Below are 22,517 nucleotides of genomic sequence, written 5' to 3' on the forward strand. Positions count from 1 at the left end.
ACTTCTGGATGGAAGGAACAGCAAAGTCATATTGCACAGGGGCCTGGATACAATGATTGGAGAAATGTGTGCCCATTAAATAGTCTACCATACCTAGTTACAAAGGCCAACTTTTCAGTTCATAGAACAGGTTGACATCTCATCCCAGGCACTTGAAATGACAAATGTCCAATGTCAGTGTGTGTCAAGCATTTGAAAAACAGCTTGTACAACTTTACCAATATTCCACACAATTTTCAAAACGACAGAAGACTAATCCAGAACCATGTGTGGTAAATAATGTTTTTCTGATCAAACCAAGAACTTGGCATCACTAGCAACATGCTTTATGTGCTCATACAATATTTCCTATTATGTGAAACAGCCTTTGTGTCCTGTAAGCAAGTGCAGTTACTCCAAATTCACCAAGAGCTCACCATGGGCCCTATGGGTTATCACTTCTAAACTGAACAGCGCTGTAAATATTCTTTTAAGCAAGTTCCATATGCTAACAACTGTGATAGAAGTTTTTTCCTTAGATGGAAAAAACATATGAGGGGCATAATGAAATGGTAAAAATTTTCCCTGAGTGCTTTGTGAGAACATAGGAAGGGAGCCTCATCGCCCCTAATCTGGAAGATAACTCCACTGAAACGATGATTTAACCACCATGAAGATATATCTTCTTTCTCTATTATCACACTTTTTACTATATTTTTAAATTTTACATGATGTTCTAGAGAAACTACAAGTAAAAACAAAACTTCTTTTCCCAAAATGATGTAAACAGAGAAGGTTGGGCAAAATTCAGATCCACTTTATGTTATTTAAATTTCAGCAACAGCATCTACATTTTACAGCTTTTAGTAAGCTTTCACTAGCTATGTCTTGATGTACATAAAGACAGATAAATAACAAAATTAATAGTAATTATTTTGTCTCATTCAAAGATCTCCATTACTTGTGCTATAAATAACACTGGTCATTAATACTTGTCTACAAACCGTAAGTACTTTTAAATTGTATCTCATTACAGCAAACACCTACAAAACATAACTCCTTGTCCTTTCCTTCTAGGTAAAGAATCACTGGATTACAGAGAGGTTCATTTCCTACACATATGCATATGCCTTTGTGTACTGAACGTGAAAGATTTCTTTCAATTTTAAATGTTTCCCTTGGACAATGATCAATTTTTTTGTGAGTGGTGTTTTATCTTTTAATTTATTTTAACTGCTTGAAATGGACCAGCTGCAGAGTGGGAAGTGTGTTGACATTTATCTGAAGTCTTATCTTTATTAAATCACTTGTATTATTATACTACATAAACAACTTAATAAACACAGCAAATACTTATCTAACTGGAGTCAGTAAGTCTATTGAGCCAGCCAATTTACTCTTAATTTTCTGAAAAAGATAAAACCTCCTGTATCAGCTGAGTCACTGGGGAAATTAAGTCTTCAGTTATCAAATCTGTTACCAAATCCAAAGTACCCCCCATGAGTACCTGATTCTTTCTTTTCTATAGACACCCAATGGAACTGGATAGTGACCTTTCTACTTGTTCCACTTCACAAATGTAATTCTTTTTCCACCCTCCCCCAATATTCCAATAACTTTCAGTTGCCCTTTGCCATACTAAAGGATGTTATCAAGAGATTGTTTAGTTTTCTTTAAATATTTATAGTCACATTCATAATGAAAGAACAATGTGATGGGATCTTCCCTAACTGAAGTCAAATGGAAGGTTTAAAATGTTCTCTGTAGTCTAACGCTGGACTGTCCAATATGGTAGCCACTAGCCACATTAAAATTTAAATTAATTTAAAATGCAAATTAACTAAAATGAAATACAATTTAAAATTCAGTTTCTCAGTCACACTAGCCATGTTTGAAGTGCTCAGTAGCTATTTGTGGCCTAGTGCTACCTGAATGGACAACACAGAGACAGAATATTTTCATTATCACAGGAAGTTCTACTTTCAATTGCATGTTAAAGTACTTTTGTTGCATTTTTTAATGCCAAAAAAAAGTCTATTGAAGTCTCCTTTGTCCCTCTGTTTAATATAATTTCCTTCATTCCCCATGGGAATTGCTTTCATGAAGTTGAACATCTTTCCCACCCATATTTTTAAAATAGATATTTTTCCTAAAGTGTATTCATTAAGGAATAGTAGCACTTAAACCTCTATATTAATAATAATCTCACTTAAATTTTTTATGCAACATTTTAATTTAGAAATTTATGCAAGTTAATAGTTTGTTTAGTATTTCAGATAGGTAGGTAGGTCTCAAATCATTTTGTATCCCATTGCATGAATATACCTTACTTATTTAGGCATATATGATTTTATTTATATTTTTATAATATCATCCCTCTCACAAATAGCTATTGTTGTGGTTAGGTGATCAGTATAGAAAAAGATGAAATAAAAATCATTATTTCATTTGGCAAGTAGCTACTTCTCTCTCCTATTCCTCACAGCCAAAACGCCACTACCAAAAGGCCTAGGTAATCAGGTGCTGTTAAACATAAAGGCTTCTATGTTTCTCTTCCCCAAATACTGTTTATTTCAAAGACAGTAAACAATTACAGAGATTAAAGGTATAAGATAATTACAGCTTTCAGTGAAAAGAAAAAATTGGTAATGTTATCTTGTCATAGTTTTGTTTTTGTTTTTGTTTTTTGAGAAGGAGTCTTGCTCTGTTGCCCAGGCTGGAGTGCAATGGCATGATCTCGGCTCACTGCAACCTCCACCTCCTGGGTTCAAGTTATTCTCCTGCCTCAGCCTTCCGAGTAGCTGAGACTACAGGGCATGTGGCACCACGCCCAGCTAATTTTTTGTATTTTTAGTAGATATGAGGTTTCACCGTGTTGGCCAGGATGGCCTCAATCTCCTGACCTCGTGATCCGCCTGCCTCAGCCTCCCAAAGTGCTGGGATTACAGGCATGAGTCACTGCAACCAGCCATCATAGTTTTAAGTAATGCTCCTTACATTTACTTTTTGCTCAGATGGAGGATAGGAATATGATCTTTCATATACGGCGGAAGGCACTTGAATAAATCACCAATGCAAGATTAAAGAATAATCATACTGTAATCAGCAGGACTCAACTCACCCTCTTGGAGAACAGCAACAACAAAAAGTTAAATACTTATTTTTAATGTTCAAATTAGCCACTTCAGTTCCTGTAGTATCAAGTTAGACTCTGCCTCCTCCCTGTGAATTGTGCAAGAACCAGATGAGTCTTCTGAGTTTGAAGATGGAAGTACTATTTCCAGCTGTGTCTCGAAGACAGCTGGAGAATATGCTGAGCTTACCTCAGGCCCTGTTCACCTTTTCTTGACTTCCATACATATTTGGCAGCCATAGTGCAAACAGGCCATCCATATGACGAGAGACTGTTGGTTTTAAGTTTATTTTATGTCAAGTATTTTACGTATCTTATCTTATTTAATCCTCAAATAATTCTCAAAGGAATGTATTATTTTTATCCCCAGTTCACCTGTGACAAAACTAAGGCTCAGAGAAATGAAGAAATTGGCAAAGATTGTGCGGGAAGGATATAACATTAAATTTGAGACATTTGTCTGAAATCAAAGCTCTTTAAACTGCATTTTATTCAATAAATAGTTACTGAGTGAAATATTTTATTAAATAATTCAGAAGAATTAGATTCTAGCCTGTTTTGACCAAACTAACTACATGAACCTGGCGACAATGTTAATAATTATAGGTCTTTCTAGTATTTTATAAAAAAAGCTTTATTCCCCTTAAGAGCCTCCATTGTCTCACCTATATAATTCAAAGATTAAATTAGATGATCTCTAAAGCCTCTTCCAAGGTTAAAATTGTGTGAATTCTAATGACAAAATCATTAACAAGTGCTGATTAAGATGCATTTGTTGTAATAAGACCTGTACAAAAGATAGAAAAAACTTCCTGTTCTCAAGGATCCAGCAATCTAAAAAATGCCCATCAGTCACAAATACAAAATTAAAGATAAAATAGACAGAAAGACAAATATGTGATATACCTTTAAAATCTAATGAATGCTAAAACTACAAATAAAAATAAATGCTGGAAAATATTAATTATGATTTAACTTTCCATTACACATTGTCAAATTAGACTTGTTTTTAACAAATGAGACTGTAAGCTCCCTGAAGGCAAGGGATATTTCTTTTAGATTTGCTCCTCTGCATCATATACCCAAGGCTTAGAATTATGACTCACATAAAATGGTCATTCAATAAATATTCATTGATTGGGAAAATGAATGAAGGGATAGACTTTATTAAATGAATGGGCAACAATATCTTTTATATTTTAATTCATTGCCTTTTAGGGCCCTAGGCAGCTTCTTGACCAGCAGAAAAAAACAGTCAATAAAAGGCTGAATTATTAATGTCAGTTTACAGAGGTTAAGAGATTGAGTTTTACATCAGTTCATTTCCTTATATAAGGGAGATGAGAATAGGTACCATAATGGACTCCTGGGAATGTTTTAGATGTTGTTTTGTTGGTTTGTCTGTTTTTAAGTGGTCAGATCCTCTGTCCTCCCACAGTCTGATATAGGGAGAAGCTAGAAGGTAATATATGATTTGGAGGATAAGAGGCTACTGAGAGGGCCTTCCTGGGAGAGCTTACCTGGGAGGTCTACACAGGACTAAGTTCTGTCACTGTGGTGGCATTGGTGAGTGCTCTCAGTACCATGCAGTGCCTGCCAGTGGGCATGTCTTCATCAGAAGTTCTCACCATTGTGGGGTGAGAACCTGCTTTCCTAGTTTTCCACCTTCATCTTCATGCATTGTGAACCAAAGGATTTGCACCCCTTCTCTGACATTTTGCTGAGTTCTATACTAACTACACAGAATACCACCAGCAAGCACCTCCCTCAGAGGGTAGGACATGATAGTGTGATGGTTAAAGCCCACAGGCCAGGTACTGGGTGGGACCAGTAGATCAGAGAACCCACTTCAATTCCATTAGAGTTTCTAGATCTGAAATACTGCAACAGATAATCTATACCAGTGGCCCCCAACTTTCCTGGCTCCAGGGAATGGTTTCATGGACAATTTTTCCACAGATGCGGGTGGAGAAGGGATGATTGGGAATGAAACTGTTCCACTTCAAGTCATCAGGCATTAGATTCTCATAAGGAGTGCACAACCTAGATCCCTCACATGTGCAGTTCACAATAGAGTTTGTGCCCCTATGAGAATCTAATGCCACTGCTGATCTGACAGGAGATGGAGCTCAAGCAGTAATGCTCACTCGCCACCACTCACCTCCTGTTGTGTGTCTCGGTTCCTAACCACAGACTGGTGCCAGTGCCGGGGGTTGGGGACCCCTGATCTATACTACATGTTTGGAAGAGAAAGGAAACAAAGCCGTAGAAACCCAACATGTCCATTCATCATGGATTGACATAAAATATAATATTATTAAGCAAAAATTTCTATCAAGAAAAAACAATTTGCAAAATAGAATGATGGTGGGTGTTTATTCTAAATTTTTTATTTGCTTTTATGGCTAATTGTAGTCAATATTTTTTAAATCCCAACATTGTGTGGGAAAATTTTAGAGTAATAACTTGACATAGAAAAATACCTTAAGAACCCTGCCCATTTCCATATTTTATAAACAAGAAACTAAGGTCTGACCAAATTAATGAAATAAAGGAAGAAAACAAGGTTAGAGAAAAGAAATTAAAAAGAAATGAACAGAACCTCCACGAAATATGGGACTATGTGAAAAGACCAAATCTACCTTTGATTGGTGTACCTGAAAGTGATGGGAAGAATGGAACCAAGTTGGAAAACACTCTTCAGGATATTATCCAGGAGAACTTCCCCAACATAGCAAGGCAGGCCAACATTCAAATTCAGGAAACACAGAGAACGCCACAAAGATACTCCTCGAGAAAAGCAACCCCAAGACACATAATTGTCAGATTCACCAAGGTAGAAATGAAGGAAAAAGTGTTAAAGGCAGCCAGAGAGAAAGGTTGAGTTACCCACAAAGGGAAGCCCATCAGACTAACAGCAAGCACATCTCTCAGCAGAAACCCTACAAGCCAGAGGAGAGTGAGGGCCAACATTCAACATTCTTAAAGAAAAGAATTTTCAACCCAGAGTTTCATATCCAGCCAAACTAAGCTTCCTAAGTGACAGACAAATAAAATCCTTCACAGACAAGCAAATGCTGAGAGCCTTTTGTCACCAGCAGGTCTGCCTTACAAGGGCTCCTGAAGGAAGCACTAAACATGGAAAGAAACAACTGGTACCAGCCACTGCAAAAACATGCCAAATTGTAAAGACCATCAACGCTAGGAAGAAACTGCATCAATTAATAGGCAAAATAACCAGCTAACATCATAATGACGGGATCAAATTCACACATAACAATATTAACCTTAAATGTAAATGGGCTAAATGCCCCAATTAAAAGACACAGACTGGCAAATTGGATACAGTCAAGACCCATCAATGTGCTGTATTCAGGAGACCCATCTCACGTGAAAGAGGCACATAGGCTCAAAATAAAGGCATGGAGGAAGATCTACCAAGCAAATGGAAAACAAAAAATAGCAGGGGTTGCAATCCTAGTCTCTGATAAAACAGACTTTAAACCAACAAAGACCAAAAGAGACAAAGAAAGCCATTACATAATAGTAATGGGATCAATTCAACAAGAAGAGCTAACTATCCTAAATATATATGCACCCAATGCAGGAGCACCCAGATTCGTAAAGCAAGTCCTTAGAAACCTACAAAGAGACTTAGACTGCCACATGATAATAATGGAGACTTTAACACCCTACTGTCAATATTGGACAGATCAACGAGACAGAAGGTTAACGAGGATATCCAGGACCTGAACTCAACTCTGCAACAAGCAGACCTAATAGACATCTACAGAACTCTCCATCCCAAATCAACAGAATATACATTCTTCTCAGCACCACATCACACTTATTCTAAAATTGACCATATCATTGGAAGTAAAGCACTCCTCAGCAAATGTAAAAGAACAGAAATCACAAAAAAACTGTCTCTCAGACCACACTGCAATCAAATTAGAACTCAGGATTAAGAAACTCACTCAAAAACACACAACTACATGGAAACTGAACAACTTTCTCCTGAATAACTACTGGGTAAATAATGAAATGAAGGCAGAAATAAAGATGTTCTTTGAAACCAGTGAGAACAAAGACACAACATACCAGAATCTCTGGGATACATTTAAAGCAGTGTGTAGAGGGAAATTTAGAGCACTAAATGTCCACAAGAGAAAGCAGGAAAAATCTAAAATTGACACCCTAACATCACAATTAAAAGAACTAGAGAAGCAAGAGCAAACACATTCAAAAGCTAGCAGAAGGCAAGAAATAACTAAGACCAGAGCAGAACTGAAAGAGATAGAGACACGAAAAACCCTTCAAAAAAATCAATGAATCTAGGAGCTGGTTTTTTGAAAAGATCAGCAAAATTGATAGACTGCTAGCAAGACTAATAAAGAAGAAAAGAGAGAAGAATCAAATAGACGTAATAAAAAAATGATAAAGGGGATATCGCCACCAATCCCACAGAAATACAACTACCCTCAGAGACTATTATATATACCTCTGGGCAAATAAACTAGAAAATCTAGAAGAAATGGATAAATTCCTGGACACATACACCCTCCCAAGACTAAACCAGGAAGAAGTTGAATCTCTGAATAGACCAATAACAGGCTCTGAAATTGAGGCAATAATCAATAGCCTACCGATCAAAAAAACTCCAGGACCAGATGGATTCACAGCTGAATTCTACCAGAGGTACAAAGAGGAGCTGGTACCCGTCCTTCTGAAACTATTCCAATCAATAGAAAAAGAGGGAATTCTCCCTAACTCATTTTATTAGGCCAACATCATCCTGATACCAAAGTCTGACAGAGACACAACAAAAAAAGAGAATTTTAGACCAATATCCCTGATAAACATCAATGCAAAAATCCTCAATAAAATACTAGCAAACTGAATCTAGCAGCACATCAAAAAGCTTATCCACCAAGATCAAGTGGGCTTCATCCGTGGAATGCAAGGCTGGTTCAACATATGAAAATCAATAAACGTAATCCATCACGTAAACAGAACCAACAACAAAAATCACATGATTATCTCAATAGATGCAGAAAAGGCTTCTGACAAAATTCAACACCCCTTCATGCTAAAAACTCTCAATAAACCAGGTATTGATGGAATGTATCTCAAAATAATAAGAGCTATTTATGACAATCCCACAGCCAATATCATATTGAATGGGCAAAAACTGGAAGCATTTCCTTTGAAAACAGGCACAAGATACGGATGCCCTCTCTCACCACTCTTATTCAACATAGTATTGGAAGTTCTGGCCAGGGCAATCAGGCAAGAGAAAGTAATAAAGGGTATTCAATTAGGAAATGAGGAAGTCAAATTGTCCCTGTTTGCAGATGACATGACTGTATATTTAGAAAACCCCATTGTCTCAGTCCAAAATCTCCTTAAGCTGATAAGCAACTTCAGCAAAGTCTCAGGATACAAAATAAATGTGCAAAAATCACAAGCATTCCTATACATCATTAACAGACAAACAGAGAATCAAATCATGAGTGAACTCCCATTCACAATTGCTTCAAAAAGAATAAAATACCTAGGAATCCAACTAACAAGGGGTGTGAAGGACCTCTTTAAGGAGAACTACAAACCACTGCTCAACAAAATAAAAGAGGACACAAACAAATGGAAGAATATTCCATGCTCATGGATAGGAAGAATCAATATTGTAAAAATGGCCATACTGCCCAAAGTAATTTATAGATTCAATGCCAACCCCATCAAGCTATGAATGGCTTTCTTCACAGAATTAGAAAAAAAACTGCCTTAAAGTTCATATGGAACCAAAAAAGAGCCTGCATTGCCAAGACAATCCTAAGCCAAAAGAACAAAGCTGGAGGCATCACACTACCTGACTTCAAACTATACTACAAGGCTACAATAACCAAAACAGCATGGTACTGGTACCAAAACAGAGATATACACCGATGGGACAGAACAGAGGCCTCAAATAACACCACACATCTACAACCATCTGATCTTTGACAAACCTGACAAAAACAAGAAATGGGGAAAGGATTCCCTATTTAATAAATAGTGCTGGGAAAACTGGCTAGCCATACGTAGAAAGCTGAAACTGGATCCCTACCTTACATGTTATACAAAAATTAATTCAAGATGGATTAAAGACTTAAATGTTAGACCTAAAACCATAAAAACCCTAGAAGAAAACCTAGGCAATGCCATTCACGACATAGACATGGGCAAGGACTTCATGACTAAAACACCAAAAGCAATGGCAACAAAAGCCAAAATAGACAAATGGGATCTAATTAAACTAAAGAGCTTCTGGCCAGCAAAAGAAATTACCATCAGGGCAAACAGGCAACCTACAGAATGGGAGAAAAATTTAGAAATCTACCCATCTGACAAATGGCTAATATCCAGAATCTACAAAGAACTCAAACAAATTTACAAGAAAAAAAAAATGACCCCATCAAAAAGTGGGCAAAGGATATGAACAGACACTTCTCAAAAGAAGATATCTATGTGGCCAACAGACACATGAAAAAATACTCACCGTCACTGTTCACCAGGGAAATGCAAATCAAAACCACAATGAGATACTATCTCACGCCAGTTAGAATGGCAATCACTAAAAAGTCAAGAAACAACAGATGCTGGAGAGGATGTGGAGAAATAAGAACACTTTTACACTGTGGGTTGAGGGGGAGTGTAAATTAGTTCAACCATTGTGGAAGACAGTGTGGTGATTCCTCAAGGATCTAGAACTAGAATTACCATTTGACCCAGCAATCCCATTACTGGGTACGTACCCAAAGGATTATAAATCATGCTACTATAAAGACACATGCACATATATGTTTATTGTGGCACTATTCACAGTAGCAAAGACTTGAAACCAACCCAAATGTCCATCAATGATAGAATGGATTAAGAAAATGTAGCACATATGCACCATGGAATACTATGCAGCCATAAGAAAGGATGAGTTCAGGTCCTTTGTAGGGACACGGATGAAGCTGGAAACCATCATTCTCAGCAAACTATCACAAGGACAGAAAACCAAACACTGCATGTTCTCACTCATAGGTGAGAACTGAACAATGAGATCACTTGGACACAGGGCAGGGAACATCACACACCAGGGCCTGTCGGGGGGGTGGGGAGCTGGGGGAGGAATAGCATTAGGAGAAATGCCTAAATGATCAGTTGATGGGTGCAGCAAACCAAGATAGCCTATGTATACCTCTGTAACAAACCTGCACATTGTGCACATGTACCCTAGAACTTAAAGTATAATTTAAAAAAAAAAAAAAAGAAAGAAACTAAGGTCTACAGGGTGTTAAGTAACTTGTGGTTTGGTCAAGAACTAAATTTTCCCTTTCACTATATACTTGACATTTCTCTTGCAAGGAATTCCTTTATTGCCCAGCATATAAAGGTGTGCAATCCTCCAAAGATCTCAACAATTTCTGGCTGTGAGCCATTTTAATTCTGAACTCATCAAACCATCTCTGTTTTTTTATAACATAGATAAATCATGAAAAATATTTCTATAATAAATAAAGCAATTACTCCTCTACTCCCAAAATGCATGGTACCAACTCATGGCCATTGGGCATTTTTTAAAATTCTAGCTGTGTTGTTCTGATTCCAATTATACACAGTTTTTAAAAAGTCTTTGCATATAAGAAATCTAAGCCAGGAAAATTTTTGATAGCTTTAAATAGGAGATTAAAAAGATTCTTAGAATGACCTGAGTATGTCTCCAAACACTCTAGAATAGCATCTTTAAATATCACTGCCAAACAAGTTTTAAGGAATGATGTCCTTAAAGTCATTCACGAACATCTCAAAGAATTAAGAAATGGGTGAATTCCTTGTCTTGATTCCCATTAAAGAAAACTCTAGCTATAATTACGGTCTTTTTTCAGACAGATAGAAATTGATTAATTCACTTCTATCAGAATTAAATGTGTGGGCACAGGAGGCATCAGGCTTAGGTTGGAATTAGGGAATCTCAGCACTAATGCATCTAACTTACTGACCTCAGGCATTTCTCTCAGTTTCTTCAACTGTAAAAAGGAGTAATAATAGCAACTTCCTCTCAGGATTAGTGTGAAGACTAAAGGAGTCATCTGTAAGTGCAATAGGTTGAATTGTGGTCCCCTCTTCCCAAAATGTATGTTGAGGTCCTAACTCCTAGTCCCTGTGAATGTGACACGATTTGGGAAAATAGGATCTTTGCAGATGTAATCAAAATAAGATGAGATCATTCTGAATTAGAGTAGGCCCTAATCCAAAATGACTGGTGTCCTTATAATAAAAGAAAACACATACAGGGATGAACATCATGTGAAGATGGAGGCAAAGATTGAAATGATGGTGCCACAAGCCAAGGAATGCCAGGGGCTACCAGAAAACCAAAGAGGCAAAGAAGCATCCTCCCCTAGAGATTTTGGAGGGAAATTGGCTCTGTTGATGTGCTCATTTTGGTCTTTAAGCCTCCAGAGCTCAGAAAATAAATTTTGGTTGTTTTAAGCCACCCAATTTGTGGCATTGGGTTACAACAGTCCTAGTAAACTAATGCAGGAAGGTTCTAACACAGAGCTCAGCACATAATAAGAGCTCAATAAATTATTATTATTACTACTACTCAAGAGTGATGTTATATCAAGGTGTCAATAGAAAAAAAGAGTGATGTATGTTTTGCTTTACACAGCAAGGGATAAAGATCTGTTATAGATCATATCATAAGATTCAGGACCTTTCTTTAACACAGATGTCTTGGAGGGCCCTACACTACATCTTATTTTGTATTCTGAAAGTTGTATAAGTTTCAGGCCCCACAAAACCATGACCCACTCCTTCCTCTGACAGTTTGGACTTCCTAACTTTGAATCTTGCTGTTTCCAGTAAAAGCAGGGGCAAGCTGCCTTTTCCCTGATTTCAAGACTTATGAAATCTTATGGCCCTAGCCTTGCCCTTGCTGTCTCTTGTGAAGCTGCAGCTCTTTAATCACTTACCAGTACCATGGGTAGGAGCTTAAAACTCCTGGTTTGGTGTCCTTGCCTCCGAGTCTCAGGAACTTGCTTCACTGACTCCTGTGAAGAGAAAAGTAAAATGGTCCACAGAGAGTCACCTTTTTAGCCTCCAGTGCTCTTAAGATTTGTCTCATTTCATCGAAGAAGTACTACTATGAGTCTGTTGTTATGTAGTATCAAGGTCTGGAGAATCCCTTTTGGCCCATATTTTCCCAGCAAATCTATTTCTAGCTCATTCTCAAATTCTTATAACCATCATGCCCCCAAAACTACCAATGCTGCTCTACAAGAAGTGCTAGATTCCACAGTTATGTAGAAAATTCACATATCTGTTTGTGGCTGCAGGCCCTTAGCTAAAACAAACTGCTCCCCCTTCAGAGGACCATTAAACATTTAAAATATAGAAACTCCTTCAGAACTAAGCAAATGGATATAACTTCCCTTCGGTTTCTCACAGGCTCTCAAGGGGATGATTATTTTGTTAAAAAAAAAAAAAAAAGTTAAATTTGGATTTTCACAAACAGAGTTTTCTTAAAGCAGGTTGCATTTGCCCAGAAGCTCTGAGAAGAAATATTTATGAGTGTCTATCTTGCTTATTAAGGGAGTACACATGGATATCATTAAAAATATGTAGAAAAGCATTTGGGGATGAATTGTTAAGTCTTTCTGTATTCGTTTAGTTTTCACAATTTAACATTGCATAAGCCAGTAACCTTAAGTTGGGGAGAATTAAGCCAAATTCTCCCTTGAATGCAGTAATCCAAGGCAATCCCAGCCAATCAGCTTTGTTCACCAATTAACACGGCTGCATCTTTATTGCGTGGTCCCAAAGGAAACAAGAATTCAATCCCTTCCCCAACACGTTTTGCAAAAATCAGAGATTCCTTGGAAATTGCTAAATCACCTCTTAACTGATATCTTTCTGGATTAAAAGGTGAAAGTTTGTTTTACCACATCACTTCGTAGGTGAGTGGGGGAGAGTTATAGAAAAGTACTTCACTAGGAAGTTTTGGGATAGAAGAAAAGAAACACACAAAGGATTGAAATAGTGTCTATGTTCATCCCAACCACTGTTTATTCTCCCACCTCCACAATGAGACTCCACATTTGTCTCACATGCAGAACTTCCTTTTATTTCAAAGGGAATTCCACCTCTTCCAGGAATAAAAAGGGATAAGACAGCGAGGTGCAGTTGCTGTGATGATGAAAAACCACCCTAGAAACATGATGTAGTACCCAGAAGTAATGCAAACTTGACAGCACTGGTACATGCATTTTCATTTCAGGTCAGAACACCAAGATGAAGTTCTAATCGTGTTCCAATTCATTTTGACCTGAAATAGATTAGCAATTGGATTTTGAAAAATGTGTGCCATGCTACATTGTTAAATCACTGTAAATCAGAGGATGATGAACTAACCCGATGTTAATTGTGAATATTGCTTCCAGGCCTCATTTCTTTAACAATGTGGAACTATGCTTTATTTTCAATAGCTTTTCCAATATGCTTAATTGCATATTATAACTGAAAGCTCTTTGTAAAATTCTAAAGCCTTATCTATTAAACATTCTTCCATTATTATTATCTACATTCAATTTTCACACAGAAAATCTTCCCATTTACTACCCTCAAATAAAACTTTAGTAATTGTCAGTCTTCCTAACGTAAATATCTTTACAAAGTCCAATAAACTCCCCTCTCTCTATTTTTGATTCATAGAGATTTTAATCTGATAATACAACTCAGCAGGTATCCACTTTAATAAGTACTGAATGTAAAACGCAGAACCTTTCATTGTTAGAATATTCCTAAATCCTTTGATTGAATAGATCCTAATACTAAAAGCATTTTCAAAGGAAATGAGGAAAGACACAATCCCATTATTACATTATTTTCTTGGCATTAAAAAAAAAGTTCCATGACCCACTTTATTAGTGGTTTTCCTAGTCAAGCTTATAATGATTTCTGGCCTTTGCCCTTGGGTGCTTTCCGAGGGATTTAGAGGCATATATCACCTTGACTGATATGCGATATAACTATTTAGTACAGCTATGAAATTAACTGTTCACCCTTTAGCCTGGGGCTTAATGGAATACGGGCTGGATATCATGGGCATTATTTAATAACTCACACTTTATCCCTTTCCTTTATGAAGTTCAACATTTTAACAAATGCTGACCACTTGTTGCTTTTGCTGAGATTCCCCTATGTTAGCCTGACAAAGAACATTCTTCCTTTTCATTCACGAATTCATTCAACAAATATTTGATTAGTACCTACTATGCACAGGGTGCTAGGTGCAGGAATATGATGGTGAACCAAAGAAACCCACTCCTCATGAAGCTTACAGTGAGAGCCTTTCCTAACAATTATGTAGCATGCAAGGCCAGGTGTGGTGGCTCATGCCTCGTAATCCCAGCACTTTGGGAGGCCAAGGTGGGAAGATCACTTGAGGCCAGGAGTTCGAGACCAGCCTGGCCAACATGGTGAAACCCCGTCTCTACTAAAAATACAAAAAATTTTGCCGGGCATGGTGGCGGGCATCCATAGTCACAGCTACCCGGGAGGCTGAGGCAGGAGAATGGCGTGAACCCAGGAGGCGGAGCGTGCAGTGACCAGAGATCACGCCACTGCACTACAGCCTGGGTGACAGAGCAAGACTTCGTCTCAAAAAAAAAAAAAAAATGTAGCATTCATACTCTTTTAAGGTTCCTATATAGTCTCACCTACTACATTTAGCTAGTCCTTGTTTATCTGAAATTCTGTGTTGTTTTTTCAGTCATCTCAAGTTCCTATGTTTATAATATAGAATTATATTTCCATGGGAGAAAAGTTTTAAAAATAGTCCAAATAATGCAGTTTGTTGTGAAGACTTTACATTAGATGTGAAACCATATTCCTACATCAAGCATTTCCCAGACAGTCTCAATTTATGAGACTGCATTGAATTCAGTGTTGATATTGTGGTGTTTTTGAATCATCATCTTGTTCCATGACTTTGCCTCATTGTTTCTCATGAATTGGAGGTGGCAGGGAGGCGGGAGAGAATTAAGAAAGTTAGCAACTTTGTTTTAAGGTATCACAAGCATTTTTTGCTATGTGTCCCCACAGTACTTAACATATAAATCTATATATTGCATATTATTTTCCATAACCTGCCTTTTCCATTCCAATTTCCAGTTCCTACCCTGTAATTTCTAAGTACACATAATTACTACTTCAGGTGCTAAATTCTACATTCACAAGTATCTACACCCCAGCCCTCCAAAACAAATGACATCAGCTAGCTAAATACAATTACCATATTATAAAACGTACAAATTTCAGCAATAACCATGGCTTAAGAATATTCAAACATAGACACTCTTCCTCAAGGATTTCTTCCTAATGAAATCTAGGCTTTGTTTTAACAATTTTGACTTCAGGATACATCTTTAATAAGTGGCCAGTCTCCATGGCTGGGCACAGTGACTCACACCTATAATCCCAACACTTTGGAAAACCAAGGTGGGAGAATTTCTTGAGCTCAGTTGTTCAAGACCAGCCTGGGCAACATCGTGAGATCCCATCTCTGCAAATAAAAATTTAAAATTAGCCAGGCAGGGTGGTGTATGCCTGTAGCCCCAGCTATTTGAGAGGCTGAGGCAGGAGGATTCCTTGAGCCCAGGTGACTGACGCTGCAGAGAACCGTGATTGTGTCACTATACTCCAACCTATTTAACAGACCAAGACCTCCATCTTTAATAATAATAATAAACAAGTGGCCAATCTCCAAATGTTAGGAAACAGAAAATAGATGTAACAAGAAAAGTAAGTGTGACTATATAAATATTTACAATTTTTCCTTGTCCTTGTAGAGAAGACTTTATATTTCAGTTCAATATTTGTATATGTATTCAGCAAGGAAATATTTGGTTAGGAAATATTTGGTTAAACCACTACCAGACATTTTTCTAGATGTTGAAGATATTATTGTGGGGAAAAAGAACAAAACAAGTTTCTGCCCCTATGAAGTTTACCTTCCAAAAAAAGAGGCAGATAAGCCCCCTGCTCTGGTCACTTTTTCAGCTACATCAGGAAGGAGCTCTATGTGATGTTAATGTTGATAGACAATATTTAATTTTTCTTTGTAATGAATAACATATTTAATATATTTAACATGCAGTCTAAATATAGCACCTTTATGACTACAATTCACCAGTGGTCTGAGGTAACATTTTATTGGTAATAATGACTATTTAAAAACCATTGAGAGTTAGCTAATTCTATAAATAGGAATAGTAATGGAAAACTATAGTACCTATCCTCATCACTTATTTAAAGGAGAACCATCAGTTACATCTTTGAAGGGCAGTTTGACAATATTCTCATCTGACATGCAGCCTTTACCAGCTGTCTACAGTCAGCATCCATTCTGATGAATTGCAGCCTGTGCCACACTGATTGTTAAATGCCCAAATATCACACTGGCAAAGCTTGTCAAAATTTTAATTAAACATATTCTTAAACCCAACAACTCCACATATGTGTATATCCTAAAGATATACTTGCATATGTAAGAAATAATCTATGTAAAATGATATTCATTAAAACATTATTCAATATAGCAAGGAATTGGAAATGACCTAAATGTCCATCAATGGAGGACTGCTTAAATAGATTATGCTACATTGATAAAATATTGTGCAGTTTTTTAAAAGCATGGAACAGGCCGGGCATGGTGGCTCATGCCTGTAATCTCAGAACTTTGGGAGGCCAAGGTGGGCGGATCACCTGAGGTCGGGGAGTTCGAGTCAGCCTGACCAATATGGAGAAACCCCATCTCTATTAAAAATACAAAATTAGCTGGGTGTGCTGGTGTATGCCTGTAATCCCAGCTACTCAGGAGGCTGAGGCAGGAGAATCACTTGAACCCAGGAGACGGAGGTTGTGGTGAGCCGAGATTGCACTGTTGCACTCCAGCCTGGGCAAAAAGAGCGAAACTCCGTCTCAAGGAAAAAAAAAGGCATGGAACAACTCTGTGTGCAACAATATAAAAAAACTCTTCAAAAAGCATTATTAAATGAAAAACATCAAAGTAGAAGGCACTGTGCAACATGCTATCATTTGTGTATGTGTATGTGTTGAATGCAGGTGTGTAATATATATATATACATATACACACATATTTACATACATATATTTGTGAATGCATTGAATGTGTCTCTGGCAGGATATGCAAGAAACAGGTAGCTGGCTGTCTTCAGGAAGATCTTAGGTAGCCTATTACCTAATATTTTTAGGAGGGAGGAGGCTTACTTTTTGCCTCAAATCCCTTTGCTACCTTTTGAACTTATTACCATATGCATGTATAGCTTTTTATACTATTTTTTCAAAGAAAATCAATCAAATAAACATGGTGACCCTTATTTTCTTTATATCTAGAGAAAATTTTAACTTCCTAAACATTAAAATGGGGAACAAAAAATCAAACATTCTCAAATGGCTTCTACTCTAACCAGAAAGTATGGCATGCATATTCACACTGTGAGGTTTTTCCCTCTTTGTCTTGTAATTCTAACAAAATGTCATGAACCTGTATATTTTACATCTTTTCATTATGTATATGTCAGAGGATTGATAAGCAATCTGCACATAGTTTAGAACCAGTGGATTTTCTTCTTTTGGGTTTAATGTTGTCAAATGGGGTATAAAGCTGCCTGCACGCTCTTCAGTAAAAGTTGGTTCTTGGGGACTCTGCGTCAAGATGAGGCTCATTACTCATCCCTTGGCATATCAGTTCTCACTTTCTACTCACAGACATACAGAAAAGACTTCCACATATTGGACCTGACCTCTTGTTCTCAGAAAATTCAGAATTTCTTTAGAGGACACCAAGGTAGATCCTTGCAATGGCTTTAAAAACAAAAGGAAAAGAAATGTAATTCTATTATTTTAAAGGTAGTATCTTTAATTTTTCACTTTATTTACTGTCAACCACTGATGCATATTGACATAAGTACAAACAGATTATTTTCAAAGACTGTCAGGGAAGATTTTTAATCTATAATAAACAAAGAAAAGTTCGCATCTCCAGAAAAGTAATGAAACTTTGTGTCAAGATGAATTTAGCACATTAAATTTGCTGCAGATTTAAATCAATGCAGATAGTGCCAAATAAAACAAAACAAAACAAAAAAATACAAGGGAAGATTCAGAAACATTGATCATGGCCAAAATACGCCCCAACACTGTTAAGAGGTTTACTTCAGTAATATCTGTGGTCATTGACTAGATCAATGAAACTCATTCTTTCAAGAGCATCCAATTATCAGTTTACTGTAGAGTGAGCATTCTAATAAATCAGCATACTTTACATAGAATTAGACAAAGCCAACACGTAGGTTAACAACACTGTACAAAAAAATCTAGTATGCACTCCCAGTAAGTCCAGAAAAGTAGTCTTGTGATAAATTATTTTATTTAAGTTTGACTCATACATGCAAACATTTCCAAGCCATGCCATTCTGATAGGTAGTTTATGGCTAGCAGTATTAACAGAGTTTGATTAAGCACTTAACAGCTCAATATACCTCTGTCATATTTACCAAAAAAAAAACCCCAGCATGTTCAGTGAGTGCAAATGGACATGCATTGAGGTACTATATTATTCAGAAAGTTAACAGTAATATTTTTTTACAACTGCTCTGGTCATTTGGAAAACAGGCCTTCTTAATAGAATTCAACAGCTTAGATGCAATGAGCTGAAAAATGAGTAAAGTAAGAGAAACATCAGAAACAGAATAAATCAAGTCAGTTAATATTGGTTTGAGATTTTTTTTCCCCAAGAAATACCCACTGATTACAGGTAAAGAAGATTTCGTTGACAGCTAAGCAAAATACTAACAATAACAAATCGTCTAGGGCATTTTCAGTCACTAGTAGGTCAAAAGAGAAAATTCAGACATGAAACTAAATTTTGTTCTGGAACATCACAGTCCCTCTTCTAAGGCGCATTAACAGTTAAAATTCATGACAAGAAATGTTTTGTTAAAATTGAAATCTGGGCCAGGAACAGTGGCTCACACCTATAATCCCAGCATTTTGGGAGGTGGATCACCTGAGGTCAGGAGTTCGACACCAGCCTGACCAACATGGAGAAACCCCATTTCTACTAAAAATAGAAAATTAGCTGGGCGTGGTGGCACATGCCCATAATCCCAGCTGCTCAGGAGGCTGAGGCAGGAGAATAGCTTGAACCCAGGAGGCAGAGGTTGCAGTGAGCCGAGGTCGCGCCATGGCACTCCAGCCTGGGCAACAAGAGCGAAATCCTGTCTCAAAAAAAAAAAAAAAAAATCTGATTTTTATCCAGTCAGCCTGCTGGACGCGATGACCAATCCTGATCATTTACATCCCAAAGTGACTGAGACACAATGTATTGATGAATTTAATTCTTGGTGATTCATGGCAAATATTTCCAGAAAAGAAAAACGGTTTCTAAAAATGAACACCAAGAAGCTCATGGGAATTGCTGTCATTCCCCTAGGATTGGAGGCACTGGAATGCTCCCAGGAGCTGAAGGGTTTGGCCTTGAGAACTTGGACTGATAGACACAGTCTTGGTCCCAAAAAGTAATCCAGTAGAACTGTCTCATGACTATACTGAATCTTAAATTTAAGAGCTGAAGCATTAGACAGAAATGCCAAATTCCAACTCTGGCTTTGCCCTATATAAGCAGAGGATCTGATACTGGGAAAGGGGTGAAAATAGACAGCTTTTGAAAAGCAGTAACAGTAAAGTGGAAAGATTATGAACTCTGGAGCCCAAGAAATCTGAGTTGATCCCACTAACTATATTCCTGTCATGCCTCAATATTCTCATCTATAAAACGGGGATGGATACTAATTCCACATTTTTGTAATGTTGTAAGTATTTAATGAATGTGTATGAAAAATATCTTACCAATGACAGGACTCAAAAATGGATATTATTTAGGCAGTCCACACGTTTTCTCAGATTATGACTCAGAGGTACAGAGGAAATTTAGTTTCATTAATTCAGTGTAGTTGGCCCTGTAATTACTGCTCTTGGTATTAGATGAGATGTTGGCAGTTTTCCAGTGTTGTAGCCATATTATTCATTATTTTGTCTTTAAATATTCTCACAACTGGAAGTGAAGAGAGAACTGAGAATAGACCAATTTGTTTTAAAATGTGATGATTTCAAGAATTAAAACCAATGATTCGCATCATAGCTAGTTTTGAGTTTTTACAAATATCAATGCGTTGTCTCACTCTAGATTCATTAACTCAGAATTTATGGGAGTAGATCCCTGATTTCAGTATTTTTAAGCTCCTCAGTTGAATGTAATATATCATCAAAATGGAGAACCACTAATTTATACAGTCTCTATAAGCATTTTTTAGTCATTTGAATTACTTAGACACTCAAAAGGCTGGGCACAATGAATGCCCCACAGTCTGGATTCTGTTAGCAAGATTAGAAGCAGAGAATTACTATTGGGTAGACTATCTGCCACATTTGCTAACCATTTGCTAAAGCGATTACCAGTGTACTCTAGCATCCAAACCTGATTTTAAAGACCATTCCCAATGCTGCTCTCTCCTGCTTTGGGTCAACTAACCTTATGACATAATTTTGGAAGTAGAAGTCTGCAAACATGATTTAAGAAGAAATTAAAGTGCATCAATTTAATATTTGCAAAATTTTATTCCCTACACAACATTCTAATACCAGCAATGGGAACCATGGCAGCTAGAGTGTGTGTGTGTTTGTGTGTGTATGTCTGTGTGTGTAAGTACACAAATATAAGCATGTTTTTGTCACATTTCCCCCTTCATTCTGCTCCCCTATTTCCTCTGACACACTTTGAGGGCGGTGTGCTGTTTGTAGATGCAAAAGTTGCCGTACAGTAAAATGCTTTAAGAATTATAGTTAAAATTACAGGGTACAAGACTCAAGTACTGTGGTTATTCTGTCAAGTATTAGGGAAGAATGCAAATTATTTAAAAATCTGAACAATCAATTAAAATTGATCTTGGTTTGCTCCCCATTGATTCCCTGGCTGAAACTTGGACAAGAGGGAGTGCCTCCAGGAGAAAGTAACTATGAAATAGAGTTCCTCCCACTCATATTCCTGGGTGCTGTGGTATATTGAACTCCCTTTATAAATGGCAGATACTTCAAGATGCAGATCATTTAAATGTGAAAAAAAATCCTTATCTGGAAAAAATGCAAGAAAAAGAGATGGTTCCTGTGAGCCAATATTCAACAATATTCTACTCTATTAGTAATCTATCACTATTATTTATATGGTAAGAGAAAACCAGAGATAATATTATTAGCTAAGAGAGGTGTCAATTAATAAGATCTGATGTTTGACTAGTTTAACGTATCACTGACCTGTAGATTGTTATTCTGTAAAGAGCTTGTTGCTGTTGTCAGTTTAGCGTCTTATCCAGGTGGCTTCTTAGGCTTAGCTACTTCATCTCTGACAGCCAAATTCTGGGAGGACTACCTTCAATTATTATGCTCTAGCATCTACACTCTTGGTTTCACTACTTTGACTGCCCCTGGGTTAATCTCTCTAGAATATCTCTTTTCATCCCTGCATCATCTGGGAACTTGATAGAAATGCAAATTCTTCTGGCCAAGCTTAGATCTACTGACACAAAAAACTCTGGGGATAGGGCTCCGCAATTTCTCTCTCTCTCTCTCTCTGAGTCTGGCTCTCTGTGTGTGTGTGTGTGTGTGTGTGTGTGTGTGTGCGTGTGTGTGTAAAACAGAGTCTCACCGTTGCCCAGGCTGGAGTGCAGTGGTGCAATCTCGGCTCACTGCAATCTTTGCCTTCCAAGCTCAAGCGATCCTCCTGCCTCAGCTCCCCACCCCACAGCTGGGACTACAAGCATGTGCTTTTAGTTCATTTTTATATTTTTTTGGTATAGATGGGGTTTTGTCATATCGCCCAACCTGGTCTTGAACTCCTGGGCTCAAGTGACCCGGCTTGCAATCTGTGTTTTAACAGTTGGTTCTGATGCATGCTAAAATTTTAGAACCACAGCAATATAACAAACTTTTCTATGAGATCTTTCTGTGAGTGGCCATCTCTTTCTATTTGAGGGTGAGTGCATATAGCCCTGTGAATACTCCTCTTGATGTCACATGAGATTTTGGCAGTTCCCCCATATTACAGTCACATGATTGATTGGCTACAACTGCTGTTCTGTAAACCTACCTTTACTTTAGGCTGAAGATCAATGGAAAATTAATAATACATTCCTGTATCTTGTGCTCCAAAAGACATTTTGACCTTCTTTTATTATTTATTTTTTCTCTTTTCAAGATAGGGTCTCCCTCTGTTGCCCAGGCTGGAGTGCAG

The 22,517-nt window shown here is 37.4% G+C and overlaps 1 long non-coding RNA gene across 1 annotated transcript in view; it reads right to left on the reverse strand.

Annotated features, from left to right (window-relative positions):
• The window catches only part of LOC112621013, a 143,671-nt gene extending 131,471 nt beyond the window's left edge, over positions 1-12,200 (reverse strand). Inside the window, exon 1 of the long non-coding RNA XR_003118640.1 lies at positions 12,121-12,200. This is a non-coding gene — a long non-coding RNA (uncharacterized LOC112621013). The remainder of the gene's footprint in view (positions 1-12,120) is intronic.
• Between the last annotated feature and the right edge of the window lie 10,317 nt (positions 12,201-22,517).

Source organism: Theropithecus gelada, chromosome 3 (genome assembly GCF_003255815.1).
Source record: "Theropithecus gelada isolate Dixy chromosome 3, Tgel_1.0, whole genome shotgun sequence".
NCBI classification, from domain to species: domain Eukaryota; kingdom Metazoa; phylum Chordata; class Mammalia; order Primates; family Cercopithecidae; genus Theropithecus; species Theropithecus gelada.